Genomic DNA, 10103 nt, shown 5'->3' with positions numbered 1-10103 from the left:
GGAAAATAATGTGTTTTTTTAACCTTAAACCGCATAAACACATTTCATTACACCAAATACACAAAATAGTGTTCTTTTTAGCAACATCATATGACCCCTTTAATGCATCCTTGCTGAATGAAAGTATTAATTTCTTAATTAATTAGCCTTTAGTAACCTAGTGTGTCACGGTTTCCACAAAAATATTAAACAGCACAACTGTTTTCAACATTGATAATCATAATAAATGTTTTTTGAGCAGCAAATCGGTATATTAGAATGATTTCTGAAGGATCATGTGACACTGAAGACTGGAGTAATGATGCTGAAAATTCAGCTTTGATCACAGAAATAAATTACATTTTAACATATTCAAATAGAAAACAGCTATTTTAAATGGAAATAATATTTCATAATATTACCGTTTATACTGTATTTTTGATCAAACAAAAGCAGCCTTGGTGAGCAGAAGAGACTCCTTTCAAAAACATTTTAAAAAATCTTAATGATTCCAAACTTTTGTCTAGTCTGTGGGATGTTTTTCAGTTTTATTGTGAAAAATGTCATAATGACTGGTTGGCTATAATAAAACATTTTCTAACATGCATTATTCAATCAGTGTTTAGAACTGGAACTCCCATTTTATAATTCTAAAAAAAAGCAACATTTAAATGACAATTTTAAAGGGCAAATTTCCCATTTAGATGCTTAACACTTCTTCATCAGAGCTGCATTAAATGCAGCAGCTATTCAATATTCAGGATTCTCGGCTTCACTCAGGTTGGGCGCTTTACAAAGGCACAAACAAACTGAGGCATTGACTTCTCAGTTTGTCCTAATTAACTTATGTAAATAGACATCGTTATCCAGTGTTTCTAAACAGCAGTCGGGATGTATGCTCGTGCAATTATCTCATTAATACAGTAGACACGGATGGCGAAGCAACAGCCTGTTAAAAGCCTGTGTGCGGTTGCCATGGAAACCAGGCTTAAGTGGCTTATTGGTCGCTCAAGTGAGCTTGAAGCGTCACGCGAAGGTAAATCACTATGTGTGTGTTTATGAGCACGTAAGTGTGTGTGACGGCTGCAAAAGACCCTCAAACTGCAAAAATCATCACATTAATTATTATTTAAATTTGCCAGAGTTCAATTATAGATGGCAAAAGTGTGTTTGTACGCAGATCTGCTAGAATGGCATTGTAAATAGATATTGTGTACACAAGATTTACCACACCAAACGTTTAAGTCCATTATGCTTCATTATTATGTCATATTTAAATATAAATGTTTATATTGTGAATAGATTCTCAGCTTAAGGGCTGAAATGACAGTACTTAAAAATCATTTTCATATATTTATGCTATTATTATTTAATATTTTGATTAATATTAAGGACTGTAATTTCATTTTAGGTTATTTTAGGACATATTCACAAATCATCCATTGATGCTTTAGAAATATACAGTGGATCTACTGACACATTCCATATTGTTAAGGGTTGTAATTTTTATTTTTGGTTAATATTGATCCTTGATGTTACAAAATTAGATACGGTCGGGTCAAATTATTCCAAAATGACACCAGTGATGTTTAGAATCATAATTAAGCCCAATGCTGAATGAAACAGGCATAATCGATGTAAATGAGCTGAATAATGAACTTGCCCTTTGGACTGAGAGCAGCTAATATTTAAACCAAGATCACTTTTCCTCATTTATTGATTTATGTTTAGTAATGAAACTTATTACATCAGGGTCAGTGATTTGTAGGGGTGGAGTTTCCCAGGGGATCTTTTCAGTTAATTCAGGATATTTTTGTCAGAATTACACTGTTAGTCGCAGTGTTATTTTTAGAGTGATTTATATACAGTACTATTGTAGTTTTATAAATATTTGAATACATATACTAATAGTTTTCATTTTAGTTAACATTTTTGTAATTTTGTTATGTGCTTTTTTTCTTTTCTTTTTTTTTCTTTTTTCTTTTTAGGTTTAATTTGCTTTTATTCCAGTTTTAGCTTTTATTTATTTCCAGTTAATTTTAGTTCTTAAAATTTAGGCAACATTTCTCATTTTCTTTTAGATGTCATGTAATATTTATGTTTTGTTTTATTTTATTTCAGCTTTATTTAATAAAAAAAATAATTAATAGTTTTAGTTAATGATAAATAACCCTGGTTAGTCAAGATGGAAAAGCTCAAATTGGTTTCCTGTGCAAAAAAAAATAATCATACATCCATAGGTTCTGGTTAGTTTCAGTTACTTCAGTTATTGATACGTAATCTAATTTAATGAACAGTTAATTAACAGTGATCAATTAGTAAAATAACAGCATACCTTTTCTGAACAAGCCACATGATTTGAATCGTTCAATCGTTCATCTCTGTTTTCCACAAATTTCCAAAGAGTGTCAGGGTTTGGTTCAAATCACTGACCGTAAGCAATGATATTGAGACTCACTCCGACTGGATGATTGAATCAGAGTCATTTGATTTTGCTACAATTGGATTAGTCCAATTCACAAATGAATCATGTTTTTTGAAAAGAATTGGTTCAATGAATGATTCGCTTATGAATCAAACATCGCTATGGTGTCTTTCTTTATATCAAAACAACGAGGAACAACATGTTTTTCTGAAAATGTTGTGGGATAAAAACTCATGCTAACACTTTAGTTTAGAGACCGTTTCTCATTATTAACTTATTAGCATGCATATTACTAGCACAGTGGCTGGCTGTTTATTAGTACTAGCCTTATTCTGCATGACCATATTTTAGATATATTCCTACCCCATACCACAGTTAACAACTACCTTACTATACAATGCAAGTCATTGGGGACCAGCAACTGTTTAGTTACCCACATTCTTCAAAATATCTTCTTTTATGTTCAACAGAAGAAAGAAACTACCGATTTGGACTTGAGGGTGAGTAAATGATGACAGAACTTTCATTTTTGTGTGAACTATCCATTTTAATGCATGACCAAATGAGATTCAAATACAGGCAACACCTCTGCATTTACCTTCATACGTATGTGTGTGTGTGTGTGTGTGTGGTCAAGCAGATGCAGCTGTTGTGTGTGTGTCAGTAATTAGGTAATTAGTGCGCTTCTGAGTGGGGTCTGAGCCCCTCCAGACAATCTGCCTGTCAGCCTGCATTCAACTCTTTCAAAAACCTCTCTGTTGCCCCCCTCAGACGTGCTGCTTAAGAGCTCCCTAATTTAATCACGGGCCTCATCAGTCCCCAGGAATGAATCAAACGTCTGTAAGCCCAACATGTCCACCGCTGTTTGACTGATTAATTCATATGACGCCAAACGGAATGTTCTGGCTTGTTTGTCATATTACGGCGGCCCAGAGCTCTGCCTCCCTCCGTTAATCGAACACTTTCTGGGCCTCCAGTTGGTTCCACCCGACACCCTGTGAGCGCGTGACTTCAAAAGCCTCTTTTCATGATGCTGGCAGCGTGAGCTTCTAATTATGACTGTAATAAAAGGTAACTGTGCTCTGGCTGGAAGCCGCTGCCAACTAGCCAAATCTGGCAACGGATGTCTCTCTCTCTCTCTCTCTCACTCTTTCTCCAGCTTACTGCATCAGTGCCCCTCCTTGGCCAAGCGGCACACAATGGGAAGATAATTGGGAGAAAGGGAAATCCGCCTTGTGTATATTTATAATTGTAGGAATGTTCTGGCTTGTTTGTCATATTACGGCGGCCCAGAGCTCTGCCTCCCTCCGTTAATCGAACACTTTCTGGGCCTCCAGTTGGTTCCACCCGACACCCTGTGAGCGCGTGACTTCAAAAGCCTCTTTTCATGATGCTGGCAGCGTGAGCTTCTAATTATGACTGTAATAAAAGGTAACTGTGCTCGGTCTGGAAGCCTCTGCCAACTAGCCAAATCTGGCAACGGATGTCTCTCTCTCTCTCTCTCTCTCTCTCTCTCACTCTCACTCTTTCTCCAGCTTACTGCATCAGTGCCCCTCCTTGGCCAAGCGGCACACAATGGGAAGATAATTAGGAGAAAGGGAAATCCGCCTTGTGTATATTTATAATTGTAAGATCATATAACTCATGACTTCTACAATAGCTGGCACGAGGGGGCTCCCAAAGGCCCCTAAAACCTATTAGTCACTCTAACAGCGGCAGAGATGTCCTGTGATCTATAATTGTGTAAGAGTCCTTTAGGGAAGGGCTGGAGTACAGGCGAAATTGGCACAACAAACATCACATGCTAATAACCTCAAACTTGGCTTGATGTTCCTCAACACTTCCTTGCAGGTGTTTTAAACACCTTCTGGTCTGATTGCTTAGAAAGTTAACAGCACATCTCTCCTCAATAAAATGCATGAATTGCGGTATAATTATTATTTAGGCAACTGCTTAGGTTTTGTGGGAAAATAAAAACACACACACAACCACAAATTATTCTCACTGCAGAATATTTGCAAGAATAAGAAAATTCAATTGGAATTAGATGATTTATTTTTGATATTTTTTTCTTCAGCAACACACAAAAGACCTTCAGGATAATATTCACATTAAAATGCTACATATGTTGAATAACTAGTGCTAGGTAGATTACAAATTGTAGTCCATTATTAATTAGAAATTACACAATGGAAGTTATAGTTTGTAATGTAATCTATTGGATTACACATATTAGGTAATGTATACTGACTATACGTTTTGATTACTTTTACATTACTTTAGACCTAAAATATATGCCATTCTTTGTTGTCAACATCATGAAGTGTATTAAACATTACATTACCCCTGCAGGGTTTCCCAAACGGGTTCATGAATGAACTGCAGGGGGTTTGTGAGTTGATGAAAAGCTGGAAGACTTTATAAATGTATAAAAGCAGTACAATTTTAGATAGGAAAATTTAAGAGAGAAAAAAGAATCAAATTATGAATAATTTACTGTCATTGCGTGAATAATATGTAATCATGTAATCTTAAAAATGTTACTGTAATCTAATTGTGAGTATTTTAAAATGTAATGTAATCTAATTAGAAGTACTTAATTTTTGGAATTTGATTACGTAATCCAGATTACATGTAATACGTTACTACCCAGCACTGACTGTTATGATAATACTTTATCGTGCTTTGTTGTTCTTTTAGGAGCTTGCATCATCGTATGCATCTGTGTTATGGAAAAGACCAACAAAAACTTCTCTTTTGTGTTCAATGGAAGAAATGTAGTTTGGAACAACATGTGGGGGAGTAAATGATGCCCACATTTTTATTTGTTGGTGAACTATCCGTTTAAGTTCATCCAATTCGGCACTGTCCTCTCTTACAAAGAGCATGTGCAGAGGAGGCTTGGCATGTGCTTGTTAACTGTATTTTCTTCTCTTCAGCCACGCAAGCTAAAGGTAATCTGGACACTTTGTTCTCAAACAAAGCAGATAGGAAGTCGACCACTCGCAATCGGGTCAGAGCAACAATCCCCTCTCCTCCACAAATAAAGCCGGAGAGCTTAAACCTGTTACTGTCAGCTTCTCACCTGGATCACAATCTCTCCGGCACTCCGCGTGCAAACCAATCGCCTTTATGTTCTTTTTTTCCCACCACTTACTGAGAGCTCCCAGGTAAAGAGGATGGCAAATGTAGACTATAGAGTTACCGACAGCTAAGCCGGGTTGATGATCAGCACAATAGCGGCAGGTAATAATGGCACCAGTGTCCTCTGCCTTTTCCCCGGGCTTCATTTCCGAACAGCGGCTGCCATTTCACAGCTGTTAAGTGCTGCCTCTCTCTTTGTTGTGATTAGGGGTAAATTAATAGATGCCTCCCGGTAATCAGCTTCCATTAGGGCTGTCACATCCTCGCTGTCAGGACGCCGGCTGCAGTGGACAGGGAATGCTCACCCTGTCAACGGGAAGCACATTAGCGGCGTCTTTAGTGCTATAAAGGGGAAAGGCGGCAGTCAGTGTTGCAGCACGATGCCAGTCATCGTGGGAAATGCATATAAAGTGGTCTTTAATTCACCACATAGTGTTTAAAATGAGCTGTGAAATGTACAGTTGGTCGAATAATTGATTTTTCCTCTCAATGCAGAACCCAGCACCGGGCCGTTTAGCCATTTTGCAAGGGCAGAACGGCACGGGATGACTGGTGAGGACGATCACAGAGATGATCTAACCTGAAACCTCTGAGGTGACTGACTGCCAATAAACACACAAACACCTCACCTTACTCACTTTTCACATCATGCCGTTTTCGCTATAGAAGGAGTTCAGTCGATGCAAGCAATTGATAAACAAATTATTTTTAAGGCAAGACACTATAGGATAAAACAGAGGTCACCATACTTTCCCAGCTGATTAATTGCAGTACATTACATTTTAACATCATGTTTTCTGAACTGTCATGTTTAAATATGCAAAGGATTAGGAGTATTATCTAATTAAATATGCACTCATTTGCATACATTTCCAGAGCAGATATCTGAACACCGGATGAAGCCAGGATCAAAATTCTTGTGTCATTTTGTTAACAAAGGTTTTTACAGAGGGGACTTTTTATCACTCCATAAATCAGAAAACAAAACTGTCACCAGACAGTAAAATTAAATACATTTTCAACTGGTTTTGGGGAATAAAATGTAATTTAAATCAGGCATTTGATATGAAAAAACAAATAACTACAGAATATATGGTATATAGGATTGAAACTGTAAAGGTTGGTGTAAGTGCTGCTGAAGTACAGGAGAAAATAAAACTCATTTTGAGAAAATGACCTTTAAAAATATGAATTGTAATTCAAATCTAGAGAGGATAAAGTGTAATATACAATAAACACTTAAAAGTGTGCTTTGAATGTATAATCCAAAATCTCAACATCTGAGTGCATGAAAAAAACAAACAAAAGTTTTTCCTGTAGTGTTTCACCTTAACTTAAAACAATTTAACAAACTAGATTTTTACATTTTCTTAAGAAAATGTTAGTGGTGGTGATTGACCATGCAAAACTCATCATAATAATGCAATGCATTTGCTAGGGTGTAAATATATGTAAATATAGTTGTTTTAATACATTTTAAATTGTTATTTTGTAAATAAATTAATAAATCAAATCAAATGTACTTATGCCTCCCCTAATCTTGTTTGCATAAGAAGTTGTTATGTGACAACTCTGCATTTTGGCATGAATGTATTGATCATTGTTATTGAATGTTAGTTAATTCATTAACTAAAGTTAACTAATGGGATCATACTGTAAATAGAAGTGAAATTAGGTGATTTGTTTTTTTTAGGATGATATTTTAACAATCAAAAACACTGAAAAGTTCTTTTAATTTCTATTTACATTAAAACACTAAATACTAAACATCAGAAGCGAATTCACAACAAGATATAGCGTATATGGTATAAACAAAAGACATTAGCCTTGTTCAGAGAATTTGACCACATGCACTTGCTGAAAACACAGGAAAAGAGTCAATCAATCAATCAATCAGTAGGAAGTTTAAACCTGTAGAGATGCTGTAGTGTGGGTTGGCCGGCATAATCTAATTTGTGTGGCCGGAAAAGCCCCCCCCAAAAAAAAAAAATGATACAGTTGTTCACAATTGGCAAAATACACATGAAACGAGCCATTTCTGGGAAAAGTGCGGCAGACGTCGCAGATAATTGTGAAGAAAATCTGTTTCTTTTCCAATTCTGAAAGCAATGGAGCCGCATTAACAATTTGAAATGTTGTTGGTATTCTGGGAAAATCATTATTGACTGTATCTTGAGATTTACACTTAGGATTTTGAGATGAAACAAATAATTTACGCATATGAGCAACAAACGTGTTTACTTTCTGCACTGTTTGGGTTCACTACTTCTTTTCTGAATAATGCAGCACACCTCTGAGAAGCATATAATGAACTGCATTAAATCATGCGTCAATGTTTATGGAAATACAGACGACGTTATTCAAAAAAATAAAAAATAGGGGGCTGACACAGTGCATCTGTTTGCATTATGGGTAATTACAGAAGGATTGGATGTTCTGCTGAGGCCGAGCTTTAGCAGGTATGCCGATATAAGGGATTGACTTTGCCGTTCCTCATTATGGCCACATATGGGAAACCCAGCTGGGATCTGAATTGGTGAGAGGGAGAGAGAGAATCGATTTCATTTGCAGGATTATTGAAGCCACTGAGATGCGGCGTGTATGAAACATAAAGTCTCATTTTCGAGTCCTCCGCAGAGGCAGGAGAATGAAAACATATGGCTGTTAGCGAGTTATTTTCATGCCGTGGAACAATAAGGAAATTGTGACGTTTACTAACTTCGGGAGAAGTGGCTGACTTGTCTGCCTTGGATGGTAATTGTGTTCTATCAAGAGGCAACTAGTTTATCTGAGCTGCAAAACACGCTTGAGATGAGAATGTGTTATAGATGCCGTCTCAAAGTAAAGGGAAGATAAATATTTGTTTTGAAAGGAAAGGGAGAGACTTCAGACTCTGAGTCCGTTATTTAAACTTTCTCATACGCTCTGGAGGGAGCAGTCAGTGCTATTTTGAGGGTTTTTTTGAAAGAAATTACTCAAGGATGCATTAAATTGATCAAAAGTGACAGTAAAGACATTTAAAATGTTATGCAAGATTTCAGTTTCAAGTAAATGCTGTTCTATGGTGAAACTTTCTATTCATCAAAGAATCAGGAAAACAAATGTATCACAGTTTCTAAAAAATATGAAGCAGCACAACTGTTTTCAATAATAATAATCAGAAATGTTTCTTGAGCGCAACAAATCAGTATATGATTTCTGAAGGATCATGTGACTGAAGACTGGAGTAATGATGCTAAAAATTCAGCTTTGCATTACAGGAATAAATTACATTTTACTTTATAATCACAGAAAACCGTTATTTTAAATTGTAGTGATGTTTCACAATATTACAATTTTTACTGTATTTTTGAGAGACAAAAAAAACAAACAAAAAAAAAAAATATATATATATAGTGTATATAATACATTTTATATTAATATAAATTGAAACAAAAAATTACCAATTATTTGTTTATTCACGTCACATCTCAGGATAGTTTATAGTGATAATTTTTTGATAGTGAGTAATTTTTGCTATTTATTTGTTACATATGGTACATTTTATTAGTCAGAGTAAACCCTGAATAATAAATACTTTTGAATAGATGTGAATGGAGAAACTGGCTTTTTAGGTCCAGATGTTGTAGTTCCAGCATCCGCCAACAGGTGCCAACTGATGAGACTAACCAGCCAAACCTGGACCGGTTAGTCACAACTATACTAAAGAAACAGGAACTGATTATATCAATCTGAAATTTATTGTAGACCTTATGTTTCGAATCTGTAAAATTACATTGATATGAGAAGTAGAGAGAACTAGCATTTTCCCATGATGCTTTCAATCTAACAGCTGGATCTTCATCTGTGCATCCAATGCCAGCATGTTGTGTTTTCCCACAACCCTCCGTTTCTGCCATAAAAGCCTGACCCAAAGCTGTCAGAGGGTTCTGGTGTAGGTTTATGTCACACACAGACCCAGCTGGGGCAGGAAATGATGTCATAGAGGGGCAGCTTCAGCATTAGTGAATGTGATAAGAATGGCACGGTGATGTAAGAAGTGGGCGGCCACACAGATCTTTCTGGAACACCGCCCATTCCCAATGAGCTCCTGTGGCCGAATCACAGGCATGGTATTGCACATTCTGTGTGTGTGTGTGTGTGTGTGTGTGTGTGAGTGTGTGTGTGAGTGTGTGAGTGTGTGTGTGTGTGTGTGGTCAGCTCATTGTGTGTATAGAGACAGAGTCTGCATGTTTTTGTTATTAATACAGATTTTTTTAATTAAATTAAATCTTTTATTCAGCAAGCACACATTAAATTGATCAAAAGTGGCAAGTATGAAAGCCCATTTCTGCCGTTTAATAAAAGTGGCAATTATATATTTTTTCCTTTTATCTCACAATTTGGACCTTTTTCTCACGATTATGAGGAAAAAAGTCAGAATTGTGAGATGAAAACTCAGAATTCTTCTTTTTTTTTCGTGCATTTCATATTTTATTTTATTTTTGCAGAATTCTGAGTTTACGTCTCGCAATTGTGTTTGTGTTTGTGTTTGTGTTTGTGTGTGTGTGTGTGT

General features: G+C 36.2%; 1 long non-coding RNA gene across 1 annotated transcript in view; it reads left to right on the top strand.

The window, feature by feature from the left end:
* Window positions 1–2872: 2872 nt before the first annotated feature.
* The window catches only part of LOC107657962 (uncharacterized), a 12766-nt gene continuing 5535 nt past the window's right edge, over window positions 2873–10103 (top strand). Inside the window, exons 1-2 of the long non-coding RNA XR_001630734.1 lie at window positions 2873–2904; window positions 6044–6142. This is a non-coding gene — a long non-coding RNA (uncharacterized LOC107657962). The remainder of the gene's footprint in view (window positions 2905–6043; window positions 6143–10103) is intronic.

The sequence above is a fragment of the Sinocyclocheilus anshuiensis genome, unplaced genomic scaffold (genome assembly GCF_001515605.1).
Source record: "Sinocyclocheilus anshuiensis isolate Anshui unplaced genomic scaffold, SAMN03320099.WGS_v1.1 scaffold147, whole genome shotgun sequence".
In the NCBI taxonomy this organism is placed as follows: Eukaryota; Metazoa; Chordata; class Actinopteri; order Cypriniformes; family Cyprinidae; genus Sinocyclocheilus; species Sinocyclocheilus anshuiensis.
This window is presented reverse-complemented; position numbering and strand designations above follow the sequence as displayed.